General features: G+C 41.0%; 1 protein-coding gene across 1 annotated transcript in view; it reads left to right on the forward strand.

The window, feature by feature from the left end:
• The first annotated feature begins 10,060 nt into the window (after positions 1-10,060).
• The window catches only part of LOC105486007 (StAR related lipid transfer domain containing 13), a 553,767-nt gene continuing 543,019 nt past the window's right edge, over positions 10,061-20,808 (forward strand). The window contains exon 1 of the mRNA XM_011748647.3: positions 10,061-10,247. The gene's annotated coding sequence lies outside the window, so the exon portion shown is untranslated. The remainder of the gene's footprint in view (positions 10,248-20,808) is intronic.

The following is a 20,808-nucleotide window of genomic DNA, read 5'->3' on the forward strand; positions in this document are numbered from 1 at the left end:
TTGCCACACTGTCTTCCACAATTGTTGAACTACTTTACAGTCCCACCAACAGTGTAAAAGTGTTCCTATTTCTCCACATTCTCTCCAGCACCTGTTGTTTCCTGACTTTTTAATGATTGCCATTCTAACTGGTGTGAGATGGTATCTCATTGTGGTTTTGATTTGCATTTCTCTGATGGCCAGTGAAGATGAGCATTTTTTCATGTGTCTGTTGGCTGCATAAATGTCTTCTTCTGAGAAGCGTCTTTTCATATCCTTTGCCCACTTTTTGATGAGGTTGTTTGACTTTTTTCTTGTAAATTTGTTTAAGTTCTTTGTAGATTCTGGATATTAGCCTTTTGTCAGATGGGTAGATTGTAAAAATTTTCTCCCGTTCTGTAGGTTTCCTGTTCACTCTGATGGTAGTTTCTTTTGCTGTGCAGAAGCTCTTTAGTTTAATTAGATCCCATTTCTCAATTTTGGCTTTTGTTGCCATTGCTTTTGGTGTTTTAGTCATGAAGTCCTTGCCCATGCCTATGTCCTGAATGGTATCGCCTAGGTTTTCTTCTAGGGTTTTTATGGTTTTAGGTCTAACATTTAAGTCTTTAATCCATCTTCAATTGATTGTTGTACAAGGTGTAAGGAAAGGATCCATTTTCAGCTTTCTACATATGGCTAGCCAGTTTACCCAGCACCATTTATTAAATAGGGAATCCTTTCCCCATTTCTTGTTTTTGTCAGGTTTGTCAAAGATCAGATGGTTGTATATGTGTGGTATTATTTCCGAGGGTTCTGTTCTGTTCCATTGGTCTATATCTCTGTTTTGGTACCAGTACTATGCTGTTTTGGTTACTGTAGCCTTGTAGTATAGTTTGAAGTCAGGTAGTGTGATGCCTCTAGCTTTGTTCTTCCAGCTTAGGATTGCCTTGGCAATGCGGGCTCTTTTTTGGTTCCATATGAACTTTAAAGTAGTTGTTTGCAATTCTGTGAAGAAAGTCATTGGTAATTTCATGGGGATGATACTGAATCTATAAATTACCTTGGACAGTATGGCCATTTTCACGATATTGATTCTTCCTATCCATGAGCATGGTATGTTCTTCCATTTGTTTGTGTCCTCTTTTATTTCACTGAGCAGTGGTTTGTCATTCTCCTTGAAGAGGTCCTTTACATCCCTTGTAAGTTGGATTCCTAGATATTTTATTCTCTTTGAAGCTATTGTGAATGGGAGTTCACTCATGATTTGGCTCTCTGTTTGTTATTGGTGTAAAAGAATGCTTGTGATTTTTGCACATTGATTTTGTATCCTGAGACTTTGCTGAAGTTATTTACCAGCTTAAGGAGATTTTGGGCTGAGATGATGGGGTTTTCTAAATATACAATCATGTCATCTGCAAACAGGGACAATTTGACTTCCTCTTCTCCTAATTGAACGCCCTTTATTTCTTTCTCTTGCCTGATTGCCCTGGCCAGAACTTCCAACACTATGTTGAATAGGAGTGGTGAGAGAGGGCATCCCTGTCTTGTGCCAGTTTTCAAAGGGAATGCTTCCAGTTTTTGCCCATTCAGTATGATATTGGCTGTGGGTTTGTCCTAAATAGCTCTTATTACTTTGAGATACGTTCCATCAATACCTAGTTAATTGAGATTTTTTAGCATGAAGGGCTGTTGAATTTTGTCAAAGGACTTTTCTGCATCTATGGAGATAATCATGTGGCTTTTGTCTTTGGTTCTGTTTATATGATGGATTATGTTTATTGATTTGCATATGTTGAACCAGCTTTGCATCCCAGGGATGAAGCCCCCTTGATCATGGTGGATAAGCCGTGGATTCGACTTGCCAGTATTTTATTGAGGATTTTTGCATCGATGTTCATCAAGGATATTGGTCTAAAATTCTCTTTTTTTGTTGTGTCTCTGCCAGGCTTTGGTATCAGGATGATGTTGGCCTCATAAAATGAGTTAGGGAGGATTTCCTCTTTTTCTATTGATTGGAATAGTTTCAGAAGGAATGGAACCAGCTCCTCTTTGTATCTCCAGTAGATTTGGCTGTGAATCTGTCTGGTCCTGGACTTTTTTTGGTTGGTAGGCTATTAATTATGCCTCAATTTCAGAACCTGTTATTGGTCTATTCAGGGATTCAACTTCTTCCTGGTTTAGTCTTGGGAGGGGGTATGTGTCCAGGAAATTATCTATTTCTTCTAGATTTTCTAGTTTATGTGCAAAGAGGTGTTTATAGTATTCTCTGATGGTAGTTTGTATTTCTGTGGGATCCATGGTGATATCCCTTTTATCATTTTTTATTGCATCTGTTTGATTCTTCTCTCTTTTCTTCTTTATTAGTCTTGCTAGTGGTCTATCAATTTTGTTGATCTTTTCAAAAAACCAACTCCTGGATTCACTGATTATTTGAAGAGTTTTTTGTTTGTTTGTTTGTTTGTTTGTTTCTATCTCCTTCAGTTCTGCTCTGATCTTAGTTATTTCTTGCCTTCTGCTAGCTTTTGAATATGTTTGCTCTTGCTTCTCTAGTTCTTTTAATTGTGATGTTAGGGTGTCAATTTTAGATCTTTCCTGCTTTCTCTTGTGGGCATTTAGTGTTATAAATTTCCCTCTACACACTGCTTTAAATGTGTCCCAGATTGTGGTATATTGTATCTTTGTTCTCATTGGTTTCAGAGAACATCCTTATTTCTGCCTTCATTTCATTACGTACCCAGTAGTCATTCAGGAGCAGGTTGTTCAGTTTACACATAGTTGAGCGGTTTTGAGTGAGTTTCTTAATCCTGAGTTCTAGTTTGATTGCCCTGTGGTCTGAGAGAGAGTTTGTTATAATATCTGTTCTTTTACGTTTGCTGAGGAGTGCTTTACTTTCAACTATGTGGTCAATTTTGGAATAAGTGTGATGTGGTGCTGAGAAGAATGTATATTCTGTTGTTTTGGGGTGGAGAGTTCTGTAGATGTCTATTAGGTCTGCCTGGTGTTGAGCTGAGTTCAATTCCTGGATATCCTTGTTAACTTTCTGTCTCGTGGATCTGTCTAATATTGACAGTGGGGTGTTAAAATCTCCCATTATTATTGTGTGGGAGTCTAAGTCTCTTTGTAGGTGTCTCAGGACTTGCTTTATGAATCTGGGTGCTCCTGTATTGGGTACATAAATATTTAGGATAGTTAGCTCTTCTTCCTGAATTGATCCCTTTACCATTATGTAATGGCCTTGTCTCTTTTGATCTTTATCGGTTTAAAGTCTGTTTTATCAGAGACTAGGATTGCAACCCCTGTTTTCGTTGTTGTTGTTGTTGTTGTTTTGTCTTGTTTTCCATTTGCTTGGCACATCTTCCTCCATCTTTTTATTTTGAGTCTATGTGTGTCTCTGCATGTGAGATGGGTCTCCTGAATACAGCACACTGATGGGTCTTGACTCTTTATCCAATTTGCCAGTCTGTGTCTTTTAATTGGAGCATTTAGCCTGTTTACATTTAAGGTTAATATTGTTATGTGTGAATTTTATTCTGTTATTGTGATGTTAGCTGGTTATTTTGCCCATTAGTTGACACAGTTTCTTCCTAGTATTGATGGTCTTTAAAATTTGGCATGTTTTTGCAGTGGCTGGTACTGGTTGTTCCTTTCTATGTTCAGTGCTTCCTTCAGGAGCTCTTATAAGGCAGGCCTGGTGGTAACAAAATCTCTTAGCATTTGTTTGTCTGTAAAGTATTTTATTTCTCCATCACTTATGAAGCTTAATTGGCTGGATATGAAATTCTGGGTTGAAAATTCTTTTCCTTAAGAATGTTGAATATTGGCTCCCACTCTCTTCTGGCTTGTAGAGTTTCTGCTGAGATATCCACTGTTAGTCTGATAGGCTTCCCTTTGTGGGTAACCCAATCTTTCTCTTTCGCTGCCCTTAAGCATTTTTTCCTTCATTTCAACTTTGGTGAATCTGACAATTATGTGTCTTGGAGTTGCTCTTCTCAAGGAGTATTTCTGTGGCATTCTCTGTATTTCCTGAATTTGAATGTTGGCCAGCCTCGCTAGGTTGGGGAAGTTCTCCTGGATGATATCCTGAAGAGTGTTTTCCAACTTGGTTCCATTTTCCCCGTCACTTTCAGGTACACTAATCAGAAGTAGATTTGTTCTTTTCACATAGTCCCATATTTCTTGGAGGCTTTGTTCATTTCTTTTTACTCTTTTTTCTCTAAACTTCTCTTCTTGCTTCATTTCATTCATTTGATCTTCAATCACTGATACCCTTTCTTCCATTTGATACAATCGGCTACTGAAGCTTGTGCATGTGTCACATAGTTCTCATGCCATGGTTTTCAGCTCCATCAGGTCACCTAAGGACTTCTCTACCCTCTTTATTCTAGTTAGCCATTTATCTACTCTTTTTTCAAGGTTTTTAGCTTCTTTGCAATGGGTTCAAACATCTTCATTTAGCTCAGAGAAGTTCGTTATTACCAATCGTCTGAAAACTTCTTCTCTTGACTCATCAAAGTCATTCTCCATCCAGCTTTGTTCTGTTGCCGGTGAGGAGCTCCATTCCTTTGGAAGAGAAGAGGCACTCTGGTTTTTACAATTTTCAGCTCTTCTGCTCTGGTTTCTCCCCATCTTTGTGGTTTTATCTACCTTTGGTCTTTGATGATGGTGATGTACAGATGGGGTTTTGGTGTGGATGTCCTTTCTGTTTGTTAGTTTTCCTTCTAACAGTCAGGACCCTCAGCTGCAGGTCTGTTGGAGTTTGCTAGAGGTCCACTTCAGACCCTGTTTGCCTGGGTATCACCATTGGAGGCTGCAGATCAGCAAATGTTGCTGTCTAATCCTTCCTCTGGAAGGTTCGTCTCAGAGGGGCACCCAGCCTTATGAGGTGTCAGTCATCCCCCTGCTGGGAGGTGCCTCCCAGTTAGGCTACTTGAGGGTCAGGGTGCCACTTGAGAAGGTAGTCTTTCCATTCTCAGATCTCAAACTCCGTGCTGGGAGAACCACTAGTCTCTTCAAAGCTGTCAGACAGGGACGTTTAAGTCTGCAGAAGTTTCACTGCCTTTTGTTCAGCTATGCCCTGCCCCTAGAGGTGGAGTCTACCGAGGCAGGCAGGCCTCCTTGAACTGGGGTGGGCTCCACCCAGTTCGAGTTTCAGGCCGCTTTGTTTACCTCCTCAAGCCTCAGCAATGGTGGTTGCTCCTCCCCCAGCCTCGCTGCCACCTTGCAGTTCCATCTCAGCCTGCTGTGCTAGCAGGGAGTGAGGCTCTGTGGGCGTGGGACCCTCTGAGCCAGGCGTGGGATATAATCTCCTGGTGTGCCATTTGCTAAGATCGTTGGAAAAGCGCAGTCTTAGGGTGGGAGTGTCCTGATTTTCCAGGTGCCGCCTGTCATGGCTTCCCTTTGTTAGGAAAGGGAATTCCCTGACCCCTTGCACTTCCTGGGTGAGGTGATGCCCTGTCCTGCTCCATGGGCTGCACCCACTTGTCTGGAAAGCCCCAGCGAGATGAACCCGGTACCACATTTGGACGTGCAGAAAGCACCCATCTTCTGCATCCTTCACGCTGGGAGCTGCAGACTGGAGCTGTTCCTATTCGGCCATGTTGGCGCCACCCCCCTCCAGATGGCCCATTTTTTTAAGCCTGTCTCTTAGACTTTCTAATGTAGGAGGCATTTTTTTTTTACAATTCCCATCCATATACCAAAAAGAAATCAAAATAGACAACAGAATAAAATAAGTCACCACACATTACCCATTGAAGAGTAAAAAAGAACAACTGCAACATCTGTTCTTTCTCAACAAAGGAGATGGTGAGATGGCTGAATGGCAACATTGTGATGATGAGAACACTGCTGGATTAGCTCTTCCCCAAAAATGGCCCCAATGCCCCACACCTCCCATACTGAGTAGTCCCCTTCCACCTTGAATCTGGGATAGCCTTGTGACCTCTTTAACCAACAGAAAGTGGCAGAAGTGATGTTGTGACAATTCCAGACCTGAGCCTCAAGATGACCTGGCAATTTGTTTAGTACTTTGGGGAAACTTGATCTGCCATGTGAGAAGTCTGACTATTATGACAGAGAGGCCATATGGAGAGGGAGAGTGACAGGGAAAGGGAGGAGGAGAGGGAGAGACCTTAAGAGAAAGAGAGCCACAGAAAGAGAAAGAGAGGCCTAGTTGTCTCAGTATCCCAGCTGAGCCCAGTTGAGCCCATTTTCCTGCCATCCCTGCCAAGGCAAGGACATGCCAGTGAACCTTCTTGAACTTTCCAGCGCATCAGTCCCCAGCTGCCTACAATGTTAGTAGACAGTACATGGAGCAGGAGGATCATTCACATGGGCCCAATCCACCTAAAGAACTGCTGAGATAATAAAACAGATGTTTTAAGCTACAAAATTTGGGCTAGTTTACGATTCACCAATGGATAACAGAAACAATCATCTGCACTGCTTTGCCTTCATTTCTTTATTTCCCTGTACTCGCCAATTTCTCAAGTAGTTATAGAATTTTGTGTTCGAAATAAATGTAATTCAGTAGAAATCTTGCTTATTTTTATTTTTAAATTTCATTTTAAAATCTGTGGTGGTGGCTGTCTCTAGTGATTTCTACCCACTCTTGTTTTGGGGCTCCCAAAGCCTTCCCAGCAGTGTGTGCTGCTGTGGTCACGGGCTGCCATGTAACTGTTCACAGCTAAACGGATTCCCTTCACTCCCTCTGTTGCACTTGGGAGAGCAACATGAGATGTGAAGGGGGCCAATTTATGTTAACTCTCAGCTGTATGCTAATTATTGACCAAAACATCCCCACAGATGGCCATAGGAAACATAATAAGAATGCCTCGATAGCTCAGATTGTGGCATGGTCAGTAAATATTGCAATGAGAAAAGTTATGGTGAGCACTTACAAACTAAAAATCCACAATAGCATAAAATTGAAAAAAATTAACTATGCCTTTGAGAAAACATAATCCTCATAGGAAAAAGCACTATATCTAAATCTAATTTTTTCCCAAAAGCTAGCCTTATGAACACACTAATTTACTCCATATATAACGGACATTGTACCTCTCTCAGTTATTAGCTTTCTGACTATTTACTAATTTATCCAACCTACATTTCCTAAGTTCTTTACAAGTGCCAAGCATGGACTGTGCTAGAAATAAATGAGAGACAGAGAGAATTTCAGAATACCTGAAGCAATTTACAGTTTAGTGAGGTAGACAGACAAGTAGATAAGAAATCAAAATGCAGTTGAAATATTATAGTAAGATAGAGCAAAATAAGAAATAAAGGGTACTCTGTGAGAAAGGTAGTGTGAGAGGCTAAGGGAAATTTCCTGCATGAAAGATTCAGATTGAAGCCATGTTGTGAGAGATCCGAGGCCAGGCCTACCATGCTCTGGGCTTCTGTGCACAGCCTCTGCTGGGTTCACCGGCCAGGGCAAATATTGATTGAGCATTGTTTGCAGGTCTCTGGCCTGGGTTCTCAGTGAGTCAGCACTCTGTTAACTCAGTAAGGGTGAATCCCCCACTCACAACATGGGATTTCCCACCCAGCCGAAGCTCATGCAGTGGCTCAGGAAGAACTGCACTAGTCAGACTGTTCAAACCACAGTTTTTCTAATTTTAGTTCTGCATTTTGACGTAGAAGAGACTCATGTAGTTGCCTTGTTTTGCATAGATCTCCACCCCTGCTGGGACGTGTCTCCTGTATTCAGCAAGTCAATAAACCTTCCTTCCCCTCAGTTCCCGAATGCAGCTCCTTATCATAGCCCTGTTGTACCTTCTGCTCTTACTTTCGATGGTTGTCTTGAGATAAGGTAGCAGCACTGCAGTAGTTTTCCTATGACTGAAACAGTATTTCCTTTTCTCCCCAGTGGGCCTTTCTCATGCCTTTTTTTCATTTATCATATTTTAGAATGTTAATGATGCCATGGGTTCCATACCACCCCTTCCACATGAGGTCATCAGTCATAAGGTCATCACCATGAAGAAGAGAAACGAGGGTCCTCAATTTCACTACAAAGGTATTGGGTACAGCTTCTTCATGAAGTCCTACCTTGGCCTCTTAGCATCGCAAAAGACAGTTTCTTTTTTTGAGAGTCTTGCTCTGCCACCCCGGCTGGAGTGGAGTGGCACAATCTCAGCTCACTGGAACCTCTGCCTCCCCGGCTCAAGCGATTCTCATGCCTCAGTCTCCGAGTAGCTGGGATTACAGGTGCGCACCATCACACCAGCTAATTTTTTAAAATTTTTAGTAGAGATGGGGTTTCACCATGTTGGCCAGGCTGCTCTCAAACTCCTGACCTCAAGTGATCTGCCTGCCTCGACCTCCCAAAGTGCTGGGACTACAGGCTTGAGACAGTTTCTTTTAGAGACTAATCTCCTAGGATTATTTTCCACTAGGACGAAACTCAAAATAATGTAGTCCAAAAGTCAAAAAATGATGGCCAGCAGGACAAATTTGATGGGCAGATAGATTTCATTTGGCATTCACAATGTTTTCAAATATTTTGAGTAAGTTACCCACGTATAAAATCTAGGAGATTTCACATAAAAATCTGAAATTCTAGCTTCTAAAACAACAGAGGATGGGACATAATGCAACCCCCATTCCAACTGCAAATCTGCCATCACAGAGTGACAGCCATGCTCGGACACGCGAGCATATAGTCTCCATCTCCCCTTAGCACCCACCCAGCGAACTGCACTCTGCACTCCGAGCCCTTGTAGGTAATCAATTTGCCATCCCTAAATTAGTTCAATTCCCTCACTCGACAGAAAAAGCAACTGAGACCCAGGGCTGGGCGCGGTGCCTCACGCCTATAATCCTAGCACTTTGGGAGGTCAAGGAGGGTGGATTGCCTGAGCTCAGGAGTTCAAGACCAGCATGGGCAACACGGTGAAACCCCATCTCTACTTAAAACACAAAAAATTAGCCGGGCATGGTGGCCTCCGCCTGTAATCCCAGCTACTCAGGAGACCGAGGCAGGAGAATTGCTTGAACGCGGGCGGCAGAGGTTGCAGTGAGTCTTGATTGCGCCACTGCACTCCAGCCTGGGCAACAGAGTGAGACTCCATCTCAGGAAAAAAAAAAAAAAAAAAAAAAAGGAAAGAAACTGACTGAGACCCGGAAATACACTAAGAGCTCCCTGGGCTGAGAGTTTATTATTTGTACAACCAAAACCAGATCTTGAACAAACACAGGTCTCTTTGCAGCACTTTTACTTCCAGGTGCTGTCTTCCTCTCTTCTTCACATCTGTGACTAACTGCTCACCATGGTGAACTGCTTCAGGCTCTCGTCCCGGCAAGGAGGGTAGAATGAACAGCATCAAGCTCTATGCAAACAGTAATCAGGACTTAAGTCTTAACGTTTTGATTTTAAGAGGTTTAATTATTTCGACTTGGTTATATATTTTTTCCTATCCAATACTCCTTTTCTGTGTCACGTTGTAATCGGTGGGTCAACACACAGGTGACAAAGCAACAGGCAGATGTCTTCCTGGTCATTTATGTCTGTGTCCGTAGGAAGGTGTGGACTTCCTCCTCACAATGACTTTTAGTTACCTCGATAGTAACTGGAAATACCACTCGAAATGTTATGTCAAAATCACAGATTGATTTTATAAGATAGATGCAGTAGATTTTCATTTCACCCTTGGTCCTGGTGGAGCATGGTTACCAAACATTATTTTACATTGTACACTGATAATCATGAACTTCATTCCAATAAAACCTCCCGTCAGCTTAGGCACTTTTCTAGGTGATGAGATGAAGCTTTATGAATTATTTCTTCTCACTAGCCTGAAACAGTAGTAGAATTCCAAAAGATAGCCTTCCCTCTTATCTCAATATGTTGGTGGGCTGTTCATAATCTTACTCTTACCTCAGGAAGCTAATTAACGGAAAAAAATTGTCTCTTTTATTTTTAATTAATAAGAGGCACATCTCAGCAAAAGCGTGAAAACTTTCAACTGGCTTGGACATTTTATAATATTTTTCTTCCCCTAAGAGGTGCCCAGGACCTCACAATGAGGTGCATTGTGAACCTCATGCCAAGGTTAATTTGGCACCTCTGTCACAAAGAGCATGTGCAGACTCTGACAGGCTTTCAGGGAAGCCACTTCCCCCATGTGCTCTTCTGGTTTCCTCATTGGTGTTTGGGAAGAGGAGGCTGGGCTCCTCCCGGGGAGTGGGGTGCTATGACAGATGAGACTTTCATGCAAGAAAATAAATCCTGCACATTTGATATACTGCTTTAAACTTAAAGACCTCTTTGGATCCGAAACTGTAAGGTAAGGAGTGCTCAGCCACAATTCTTGAACTTTGAAACTGTGAGTGTAATTTGAGGTCGCTCCTTAAACCTCTTTGTTGTTTAATATGAAACTGTAGCATGCTGCCTAACCTCCTGCCTTTAGGAATAACAGCTCACTGTCAAACGTGCACGCACAGCTCTGACTTAAAAGGAAAAAACTCACCACTGTTTAAAAAATGAAAAGTCTTCCATAATGAAACAGTCATAAAGATATGTTGTACTTTTACACATGTGTGGAAGTATCCAGGATAGACTGGGGTTTCTCTCTGCTCTCTGTAAATCAGTATGCTTACAAATGGGATCAAATCATCCTTGCCAGTTGAAAGTGGGTCTGGGTGCAGGTCCAATCCCATAGAGAGAAAACACCAGTGCAATTGTAACCAAATGTCGGTCCAGATCTGCTGGTCTTTATCCTGAATGTCGCTTGGTGCTTGCTTAGGCATGGGAGGGGATTAAACTCTGCTGCTGCAACTCTATTGGCACTGCTCTGTAAGATGTGAAAAATCTGTTGGGAACAGGTGTTAGAGTGCACAGGCCAGTTTCCTGTGATTGTGGCAAATTAAATTGGAAAGCTGAAAGTAATTATAGTACAGACTAGGAGCCAGGGATTTATCAGACATAAAAGGAGGTAGAACAAGTTCAACAATACAGAAGGCAATTATTTGTCTAATGTTGTTAACAAAATCCAGTCTTCCAGTAGAAATGTACAGGACCTTCTAATGTTTTTGCTCAAGTTTGATCGGCCTCCAAAGGTGGAATACTCAATGCTTTTAGCTAGCTCATTGACCTGTTTCTAAGAGGGCATCACTGTATAATATTTCTCTCTCACTGGGGAAAATAAGATGTTGAATCTTCTTTCTGTGCCCTAGAGAACTTAAAAGAGAAGATGTAGATGATAATCAAACTGCATCTATTTTCTTAAATCTTTGCCCACACGTTCCTACTCTCCTCCTTTGCTTTTATCAGATATACAGGGACTAAGTTAATTGTTACTTCCCCTGAGATCTCCAAACCCTTACTGTACCCTTTTCACAGAGAGCACCAATCTGCATCCATACTTCCCTCCACGAAAAGCAAATCGTATTCTTGCCCCATATGCTTTCTCATCCTTGATAGGGGCTTATACTTCCATGTAAGTCCCCAGGGCATATTCCCATGACACAGGCTTCCTCCTACCCACATACTGAGGTGAACCCCAAAGGACATCCTACCTAAAATCTGAGGGTGCAGCAGTAGTGGAGTCCTGGCCTGAAAATTCTCTCCTCCAGACATTTTCCTTTCCAGAACGAAGTGGCCTCACCTGACTTTAGGTATTCTCATGGCTTTACGCTTTGAAGCACATGACTGACTAGCTGTGCACAGATTAGGGTAGGTACTCATTCACTGTCAGGATTAGAATGTTGAAGCTACCTTTGTCCTGGAAGGAAGAAAATTTCCCCAACGGGAATGCCATAAGCACTGTTCCAGGGTCTCTGGAACTGAGAGTGGCTCTCTTGAGGATTTTTCTCTTTCTCCTGTCACTCTGTTTCTTGCTAATCTTGGCACACATTTTAAAAACGGCTCTAGCCAAAAGGTGAAGGTTCCTAAGGAAGGGAAGCTAGCGCTGTTTACTTCCTGCAGCCAGGACACCCAGGATGTAGGCGTGAGGTATAGCAGTGGGCTTGGATGAGCATTCCAGTGTGCCGTCGCCTTACTGAAAGAGTTATTTTTAACTTGACAACATTTCTGCACATCTGCAATCCAAATACAATGTATGTGAGAATAAATATTTAAGCAATGTGTTAGTTTCATTAAGCAGACATGACATAAGAGCCATTCTCAGCAATTTCTTTTCTTGTTTTAATAAAATGAAAAGGAATAATAGGGGGGAAACTAAAATATGTTACTTGTGTCAATGTAGAAAAAAATTGCCAGAAAAAAATTTCAAGATTTCTCTGTTTCTTTTACTAAAGGTGACACTTCCTTTATTGAAAGATTCACTCAGGTTCCGGTGGTTTTCATCTTCGACAGTCTGGGGCCTTTCCCTTGTGGCTGCACTCAGACCCTGATTTCTTAGCAGAGGAATGCTTTGGGGACAGTCCCCAAAAGGTAGACAAAGGCTCTGGAATTATAAACTCGAGGAATAAGATTACTCCTCTTCATTGGTCTTACTGCTATTCCTATTCATTGGTCTATGCTAAGAGTTATTGCTATTCATTGGTCTATGCTAAGAACCAAATCCCGATGAAACCACACCATTACAGAGCTCACATTTAAAGAATATGTCATTTGTCTGTAGAGCTAATAGGTTCCTTTGTTTGTATTAGTTTTACTTTTCATTTTTTATTGAATGAATGAAAGGCTGGCTGAAGAAATAGCTGAAATTAACTTTTATGATTTCATGTCCCATTTGAAGAATATTTCATTGTAGAAATTTTCACTAAGACTGGGTGGGAATGCAACTCTACATGAACAAACACGAAGAGATGAAATTAGACCATTTTATTTTAAACAAACCCTAAGACAGTGAGGTAAAAGAGTAATTCTGGTCTGGCACGGTGGCTCACACCTGTAATCCTAGCACTCTGGGAAGCCGACGTGGGCAAATCACCTGAGGTCAGGAGTTTGAGACCAGCCTGATCAACATGGTGAAACCCTATCTCTACTAAAAACAAAAAATTTAGCTGGGCATGGTGGTGCATGCCTGTAATTCCAGCTACTCAGGAGGCTGAGGCAGGAGAACTGCTTGAACCCGGGAGGTGGAGGTTGCCGTGAGCTGAGATGGCACCACTGCACTCCAGCCTGGGAGACAGAGCAAGACTCTGTCTCAGAAAAAAAAAAAAAAAGAGTAAAGGAGTTAATAATTCTGGGCCTGACTCAGTGGCTCATGCCTGTAATTCTAGGACTTTGGGAGGCCGAGGCAGGCAGATCATGAGGTCAGGAGATGGAGACCATCCTGGCTAACGTGGCGAAACCCCGACTCTACTAAAAATACAAAAGTTAGCTGGGCGTAGTGGTGCGTCCCTGTAGTCCCAGCTACTTGGGAGGCTGAGGCAGGAGAATCTCTTGAACCAGGGAGTTGGAGGTTGCAGTGAGCCGAGATTGCACCACTGCACTCCAGCCTGGCGACAGAGTGAGACTCTGTCTCAAAGAAAAAAAAAAAAAAAAGAGAGAGTTAAAAATTCTGACTTCATTCATCTATAGACAAGACAAAAACTAATGTATATATTCTGTCTTATCTAATGCGGTATACTAGGCAAAATCATGTAAAGTGTTAACTTATTGCCTATACGCCTGGTGTCAACACTTAGAGGACTCACAAAGAATTTATTGGCAATTTCTAGGAGCTTTTTGCAATTCTTATGCACCTGTCCTCTCAGATGGTCACAAATGTAGGTCATAAGCACAGCCAAGCAGTACTCATAGCCGTGGAATCACACTGATTTTTAAATAATAGTAAAATGGGTCAAAGGGAAATAACATTGGGAAATCTCTAAGGATGGAGTAAGAAAATAAGAACATAAGAATATTAAACACATGTAATATTCTTGAATTGATTCTATAGAAATGCCAGAGGATGGAGAAGTCAAGCCATTTCCTTGAGAATCAATCAGCACGAAACACTTGGAATAAAATGCATGGATAGCGTCCTAGCTTCATGTGTCAGCACTTAGTTCAAGTAGGAGGCTGTCCCCCATTGGGGTCTTTGAATTGCTCTAAGAGGAACTTATGCATACGCTTAAATTGTCTTAAATTGGCAATATTCTAAAATAGATTATTAAAGGAATAGCTTGTAAGACATCCAAAAGAGATGCTAATGGATCCTAGAATTCAGAACAGATTCACTAAAAAGGAAATAATCCATATAGTCATATTGTTTTGTTCTTATGTTACTAACCTGTAGATGGATAGCCTGTTATTTAGTCAAAAGTAATTTCATCAAAGCAAATTGGTCAATGTGATAAATTGGTTGCAAATAATTATTTCCCATCATTATATATTCAAGTATGGGTGATCAAACATGGGACAGCTTTATAACACTGTAAGTATCTTTAAATGTTGTTTCATAGTTTTCAGAACCTTTATTTTTGTCATTATGTGTAATGAATTCATCTTCACGTAATTACTTTGTATTGGGAAAAGTCTGAACAACTAAGGAATTGCTTAGAGGATAAGTTAAGGTTTTTAAAATTTTATTTGGTTATTTATTTTATTTATTTTAAGTTCTGGGATACATGTGCAGAATGTGCAGGTTTTTCACATAGGTATACATGTGCCATGGCGGTTTGCTGCACCTATCAACCCATTATCTAGGTTTTAAGCCCCACATGCATTAGGTATTTCTCCTCATGCTATGCCTCCCCTTGCCCCCACCCCATGACAGGCCACAGTGTGTGATGTTCCCTTCCCTGTGTCCATGTGTTCTCATTGTTCAGCTCCCACTTATGAGTGAGAACATGTGGTGGTTGGTTTTCTGTTCCTGTGTTAGTTTGCTGAGAATGTTGGTTTCTAGCTGTATGCATGTCCCTGTAAAGGACATGAACTCGTTCTTTTTTATGGCTGCATAGTATTTCATGGTATATGTGCCACATTTTCTTTATCCAGTCTTATCATTGACGGGCATTTGGGTTGGTTCCAAGTCTTTGCTATTGTGAACAGTGCTGCAATAAACATACGTGTGCATGTGTCTTTATAGTAGAATGATTTATAATCCTTTGGGTATATACCCAGTAATGGGATTGCCAGGCCAAATGGTATTTCTGGTTCTAGATCCTTGAGGAATTGCCACACTGTCTTCCACAATGGTTGAACTAATTTATACTCCCACCAACAGTGTAAAAGGGACAACTAAGGATTTAATAATAGGAGTAAATTATTTGAAATTGATAGGGTGGTTGAACAACAAACTATGATTGTGACATGTACTATTTTAGGCTTTTAATTCATTTGTTAAATTTAAATGTCTTTATTTATTTAGAGACAAGGTCTTGCTCTGTTTCCCAGGCTGAAGAGCAGTGGCCCAGTCATAGCCCACTGTAACCTGAAATTCCTAGACTCAAGTGATCCTCTTGCCTCAGCCTCCAAAGTAGCTGGGAATAAAAGTACCCACCACCACGCCCAGCTAATTTTTGTATTTTTTGTAGACAGGAGGTCATGCTATGTTGCCCAGGCTGGTCTTGAACTCCTGACCTCAACTGTTCCTCCTGCCTCAGCCTCTCAGTGTTGGGATTACAGGTGTGACCACAACCATCCTATTTTAGGAATTTAAAATAACATGTATTTTACTGGAAAATAATGAATGCAAACCAGAAAACCAATGTTAAACATAATCCTATTCAAGAGGGGCTAGCCAATAACTACACATTAGTGCATGGTAGGCTTCCATATGCTTTCCCTATGACTACATATTGTCTTTTAACTACCATATGGTAATTGGAAACTGTCATAATTTTAGAGCAATCCATCAACTGTTGGACATTTGCATTCTTTTAATTAATTGCTGAACAGTTAGATTGTTTCAGTTATTCTACATTATAAGCAATGCCTAACAGGAATAATCAGCTAGAAAATAATTAGAAATTAAAAAATCAAACTATTGAGGAAAAGCAATATATGCATAAAAATATATAAGGTGCAAAATGGGTGGCAACTCAGAGCAATTTTGAAAAAATACCTATCAGCATTATTCCCTTTTAACTAGACAGTTGTTTTGAAAAAATTATCTTTTTAACCAAATTGCTTTTTGTCAGATTGCTTTTAGGCAAATTGAATTTGGACAAATTAATGGGAACAATAGTTCAAGGAAATGCAACAGACAAAATACACTTGAACTTCAGTGTGGCATTTTTGTAAATCCTTCATGGTATCATGGGAGACAAGATGAAGAAATATGGGCCTAGCTAATGCAATTAGGCAGATTAATAATTGGCTGAATGAACATACGAAGAGGGTGCTTATTAGCAACTCGGGTGAGGGGATGTCTGGTGACTTATTAAAAACGTTGTTCTTGGTCCTGTCCTGATAAGCATTTCTATCAGTGTCTTGGATAAATGCATGTTTAGTAATGTAAACACTACTAAATGTAAAGCCAAAAGGAAGAATGCACTTATGTGATGACAGCATCAAAACGAAAACAGATCTTAACAGGTTGGAATAATGAGCTCAAGCTACCTAGACCTAAGTAACAGTGACAAACATAAGATTATTTATTTTGGATCATAATCATAAGTGCACACTCACTGGAAGAACTTGTACTTGTGAAATAAGACTTTAGGATTTTAGTTGATAGTAAATTCCATATGTTATAGACAAAAAAATGCAATGTGATCTTTGTTGACATTCTCCAATTATGTTTGTTCAATGAGTTATTAATCTGCCTAGTTGCATTAGTTCAGCCCATATTCTTAATCTCATCTGCAATGATACCATGAAGGATTTACAAAATGCCCCACTGAAGTTCAATGTGATCTTTAGTGACATTATTAGAAACACAGAGAAGGAATATAAGATACTTGGCATACTACATGCCAAGCCCTGTGCAAACCATAGCCTGTATCATAGTCCCATCCCCATGTGGCTTTCCTTGCTTTTGAATACATATGTAATCCTTGAGCTACCCTCAGGATCCTGCTGCCCAAATGATCAGCCAATCCAGATGGTGATTCCAACACTTCCCACTCCAAAAGTTCTGTTTATTTAAATGTTACTCAGACATTTGTGGGTAAATATGGAGAAGGTGGTAGTAGTTGGCCTGCCAGGGCAGGAACAATCTTCAAATCTGCACAAGTATTAAGAATAATGATTAGATTTTGTAATGAAGTATGTTTGGACGGATAGGGCTCTCGAGAGACATACAAGAATATAATAAGAAGAACATCGTCTTTTTATCATAGCAGTTAGTGAGCATGGGTAAGATTCCAGATGGAGGGGAGCAAGCGGTGGAAGTCCGAAGGACCACTGGCATTCCAGGAGACGGTGTGCTACACACCAATGAACCCAGGCACGAGAGGCTGCGGAAAGCATGGGCATACTCTGATAAGGTTTAAAGACTCAGGAGGGAATGAAAATCAGAGGAGTTGCCTCTTCTGTCTGTCCTGGACAGGACTACATTTATCTGCTTAGTAGAGGTTTCTGCATTCCCTTTTTATTTGTTTCTATGAGGGTCATTTCCTGTGTCTGTGTTCCTTTACACCCATCTGCTCCCACTGATTATTGGCTGAAGGCTGAGTCTTTAGTCCTGTTCTGCAAGCCATTCTCAGCAGGATGTGATTTCCATTGCTCGTATCCTGGTGCAACAGAAAATAAGGCAATACATGGCTGTGACTTAGAGCACAAGTTCAGATTGTGATCCGGGACCTGACACTTGCCAGTTTTGGGAAATGCATTTAACTTTTCTCTCTCTGTTTCCGCACGGGTAAAAATAGAGGTAATAATAGTATCACCTGTCAGGGTTGTTAAGACAATTAAGTAAAACAATATGTGGTAAACTACTTAGCACAGCAGCTCAACAATTCAATGAAAATTTTAATTGCTATTGTTGCTGTTTTTAGTTGGCCTCTATGCCAGCTTTCTTCACTCCTTGAAGCCGAGCAAACACCAATATAAAGTAGCACATGATCTTCAGGGCTAGATGCAATTATGAGGACTAGCCAACCATCCCTGTAACAAAAGGTACGACCCAGTCAGCTTCAACAAAATTAAGTGAAGGACTAGTGGTGAGTGTCATATTTCACTCGTCTCCTCACTCACGGTTCCAGGAAACACGTTCTCTTTAGTCTCCATCTGTAATCTACTACCTTGGGCATAGAGATTACCTCTTGGGCACATGGGAGCACAATCCTGTTCCTGTTCTGTCACTGCTACACAGACAGAAACTCTTCTTTTCTTGGAATTTTAAGTGAATACTATCATAAGCACCCATGTGCTTGCAATCCAGCTTGACCAATTGTCAACTCATAGCCACCCTCACCCATATTCTCCCACAATGTCCACCACTAGGTTGCTGGCGAAGTGAAACTAAGACATCATCATTTCATTTATATAAATATTCAAGTTTGTATGTCTAATAAAAAAGGCCCAGGTTTTAGCAGTTCAATTTTTCCTAGGCGTCCATTTTTAATAGATATTTGCCATTTTTTAATAGATATTTGAAACAATTAGGTACGTGCAAAGTGTTCCAGTTCAACAACTGATAAAAGAAAAACTTCAGCTGAATTAAATTTAGAAGAGTTTAATTGAGCAATGAATGATCCCCGAATTGGGCAGCCTCTTGAGCCAGAGTAGACTCAGAGACTCCAGCGCAGCCATCTGGTGGAAGAAAATCTACGAACAGAAAAAGGAAAGTGATGTAAAGAAAATGGAAGTGAGGGACAGAAACAACCGGATTGTTTACAGCTCAGTGTCTGCCTTATTTGAACAGGGTTCAAACAGTTGGCTACATTTGATTGGCCAAAACTCAGTGACTGGCACAAGGCTATGGCCTGCGTCTGTTTATACCTTCACATGTTATGGATCATGATGTACAGAGGAACCTTTAGGCTGAACTTAAAATATGTAAGGAGGCAGCTTTAGGCTAACCCTCACTTAATGTGACTCTTCAGCATCCATTAAAAGGGATGTTTTTGTAATAGACCACATGAAAAACACTGCTACCAATGAAGAATATTCAGGATCTTTTCACATTTTTGCATCTCTGAAATTGGGATGCATTTTACAACTGATAGCAAGTGATAGTTTAATTGACAGTGTTACTTTTCTTTCTTAGTGATACATTATCTAATGGTGCATCTCACAGAGGATGGTGTCTTAGAAGTGAAGAGATGCAATGGTTGAGAAGATAAATGGACACATTCACACATGCACACAAATGTACCTAAAACTACTTGCTTAATTGCCTACATATGCATCTATATGAACTAGAAAATGAACGTAAATTTAAAGTAAAATGAGTACATGAGTTCTGAGAGAGCAAAGTAGATATTTTTGAACATTTTTCTGAAAAAAAAAATAACAGATAAAAACCATATAGGTATACTATTCCAACAAAGAGATAAAAACCACACAGGCATTCTATTCTCTTCCAACAGGTACAGCAACATCCCTACCATGGAGGGTAAAGCTTGAGATTCTCAAGATAATGCTGCTTGTCCCTCAATAACATCTCCATAGTCAAACTCTCCTATTCATATAATCGCTGTTGTCTGAACTTATCATCATATCTTTCAGAAGCTTCTTAAAAGGAGGTAACAGAAATGGCAAGAATGAGCAATGTGGTCAGACAGGAAAATACATGTGGTTAATACTACATTTTAAAAAGTGCTAAGTTATATATAAGGGAAACATCTATTCAGTCTACATGTTTGGTGAACATTCTTGGGTTATTTGTGGTTAATGGAAGTAAATTGTCTTCACAGCATTTGTCCCAGAGTTTGGGACCTAAACTTTATCCATCTATTCATCCATCCACTTTTTAAATATATGTGGTTAATAATACATTTTAGGCCGGGTGTGGTGGCTCATGCCTGTAATCCCAGCAGTTTGGGAGGCCGAGTCAGGTGGATCACATGAGGTCAGCGGTTTGAGACCAGCCTGGCCAACATGGTGAAACCCTGTCTCTACTAAAAATACAAAAAATTAGCCGGGTGTGGTAGTAGGTGCCTGTAATCCCAGCTACTTGGGAGGCTGAGGCAGTAGAATCACTTGAACCAGGGAGGCGGAGGTTGCAGTGAGCCGAGATTGCGCCACTGCATTCCACAGCCTGGGTGACAGAGCGCGACTCTGTCTCCAAAAATAAATAAATAGGCTGGGTGCAGTGGCTCACGCCTGTAATCCCAGCACTTTCGGAGGCTGAGGTGGGCAGATCATGAGGTCAGGAGATCGAGACCATCCTGGCTAACATGGTGAAACCCCATCTCTACTAAAAATACAAAAAAAATTAGCCCGGTGTGGTGGCACTTGCCTGTAGTTCCACCTATTCCGGAGGCTGAGGCAGGAGAATGGCGCGAACCCGGGAGGCGGAGCTTGCAGCAAGCCGAGATCACGCCACTGCACTCCAGCCTGGGCGACAGAGCGAGACTCTGTCTCAAAAAAAAAATTCATTTCTAGGCTATAAATGTAATTTTATATGATAAGTTCTAATCAATGTATTAGTAACATTAAAACAGCAATGCAAAATGAATTCAGAGAAATGTTGGCTATTTCTCCTGAGATCCATGGAGGTGATCTGGAAATTTTCCTCCATTTGTAGATTAGGAAGCATGTCACAGCATTCCCAGAGATTCTGTAAGAAGGCTGGGGTCAAAGGAACGTGTAGACCTTACCACATGACCTAGTCTCATGTTAGCAGCAGCTTCTCTTTCTTCAGGGACAAGTCAGAGGTCATTTTGTGCCTTGGTTCATTCCAGGTCCCTGTGGTCAAGCATGGATTCTACTGACATGTGCAGCCCAAGAATTTACACTGAGCCCGCTGAATGACATTGACTTAGGACCTTCCCCCTTGAGACTCTCATTAACCAAAAATTATGGCGCCGAGGAGACCCCAGGAGACAGTCAGAGCTTGGAGT

This window comes from Macaca nemestrina, chromosome 16 (genome assembly GCF_043159975.1).
Source record: "Macaca nemestrina isolate mMacNem1 chromosome 16, mMacNem.hap1, whole genome shotgun sequence".
Taxonomy (NCBI): Eukaryota; Metazoa; Chordata; class Mammalia; order Primates; family Cercopithecidae; genus Macaca; species Macaca nemestrina.